Here is a 2,152-nt window from a genome sequence, read left to right on the forward strand (position 1 = left end):
TACCTAGTTGATCCAGCCAGTAGCATAAACTTGTCTCAAAGATTAAGTCATACATGTTTAAGTACAGTTAGGGTACTACTCTGAGGGAGAAAGATGGGCACTTTCTTTCCATGTGGTTTACTGCCTTGAAAACCTGCTGGAGAGTCAGCTGTGAGTCATTTCCAACTTGATGGCACACAACAAAAATACCCTAAAACCTAGGTAGTATTCTCACCTTTTAGAAACAAGAATTCCTGTCTCCTAATGTTTTTTATTTTCTAAAATCTTTGAAACCGTTTTGAGAATACAGAAACAAGTCTTTACAAAATGTAAGCAGGAAAAGATTTGCCTGGCATGATTTGCTCAGGACCCTCCTGTGGCTAGAATGACCTTGCGCTGCCAAGGGAATTTATAGGCTGGCATCCCCAGTCAATCCAGCAAGACCTTAAGGAATCTGGAGCAGGTATATAAGTTCAAGTTCCAATCAAGAGCAATGCATTGAGATATTTTTGTTAGCTATTGTTATCAGTAGCAATTGAGTTGACTGTAATTCATGACAACCTCATGTGTGAATAGAACTGCTCCATAGGGTTTCAAGCCTGTGACCACCGAAAAATGGTTAGTTGAACATTATTTTCTGAGGCTTTTCTGGGTCAGTTCAGACCATTAACATTTTAGGTCATAGTTGAGTACTTTAACATTTGTGCCACCCAGACACTCTTTGGCTGACTGTTGTTCTTGTTAGATGCCAGACTGTCAATTAAGACTCATAGAAACTCCAAGTGACAGCAGCAGACATTTTACATTAATTCTGGCTAGTTAACGGAGTAAAGATAACCCACTGATGCCTTTGAACTGTGATGTGGAACAGAATACTGAATATCCTATGAATTGTGAAAAGAGAAACAGATATGTCTTAGAGAAGATGCAGCCAGAGTGTTCCTTGAAGGTAAAGATGATAAATTTTTTTTCTCATATACTTTGGGCATGTTGCTAGGAGATGCCAGGTCTTTTTCCAATATAGTCATTCATATTCAAAGTTGCTGCTATTGAGTCAGAATCTACACATAGCTGACCCTCCAGTAGGTTTTCAGAAGGCTGTAAATCCCAGGAGGGCAGATTGTACAATATTTCTCTTCAGGAGCCACTTGTGGATTTGAACTACCAGACAAGAGCTGCCTTTGGGTTAGCAATGCAACTCCTTACAGACTAAGCCACCAGAGAGCCCTCTAGAGTCACTAGATGGATTCAAACCATCAACTTTTTGGTCAGGGACTGAACACTTAATCATTCCACCACCCAGGCTGTTTTATTGGCTTCTTGTCGTTGGATGCTACAGACTCATAGCTGACCCTCAAGTGGGTTTTCAGAGGCAGTAAATTACATGGGAGAAAACTGTCTTTCTCCCCTAAAACAGCTGGTGTATTTGAACTGCATGCATTTGGGCTGGCAGTGTGGCTCTTTACCTGTCCCTGAGCCTAGGACTTGGTCATTTTAGTCTTGGTCTGATCCTTTCCCATAGCTAATCCCCTGTTCCCTTATTTGTAAAATACAGAATAAATGCCCTTAACACTGCAATTTTCTGAAATATAAGAATTAGCTAAATTGCTTAATAGCATAGTAATCCTTGAGAGCAGAAAATGAAAGTAAAAGGATTATACTTAATATTTTTAATCAATAAGAATTAAAGGTGAACTTTTTTTAAATTTAGGGTTTTTTTAAAAGCTTTTATTTTCATGCTTTCATTTTAAAACACTGAACAAATACAAGATTGTAAAGAGAGTAATTATTTTAGGTACTTTTTATATACTTAAAATTTTGTTTAAATTTTTATATACTTTTAAATATGATGCATACTATAGTTAATTGATGATCCTTACTTGCTCCAAGCCACAAGCATGCTTGGCTGAATGAAGATGATGAAGGAAGATTATAACAAATGATACTAACATTGAGGAGAATGGGAATCCTAGAACACTTAATTGTGCTCACATGAAACCTATACTTAGATCAAGAGGCTGGTGTGTGAACAAAGCAAGGAAACACTACCTGGTTTAAATTTAAGAGGGGAATGCATGTCAGAGTTGTATACTTTCTCTATACCTATTCAATCTGTATGCTGAGCAAATTATTTGAGAAGCTGGACTCTATGAGGAGGAATGTGGCATCAGGA

Source organism: Elephantulus edwardii, unplaced genomic scaffold, assembly GCF_000299155.1.
Source record: "Elephantulus edwardii isolate Elephantulus edwardi_28Jun2011 unplaced genomic scaffold, EleEdw1.0 scaffold00297, whole genome shotgun sequence".
Taxonomy (NCBI): domain Eukaryota; kingdom Metazoa; phylum Chordata; class Mammalia; order Macroscelidea; family Macroscelididae; genus Elephantulus; species Elephantulus edwardii.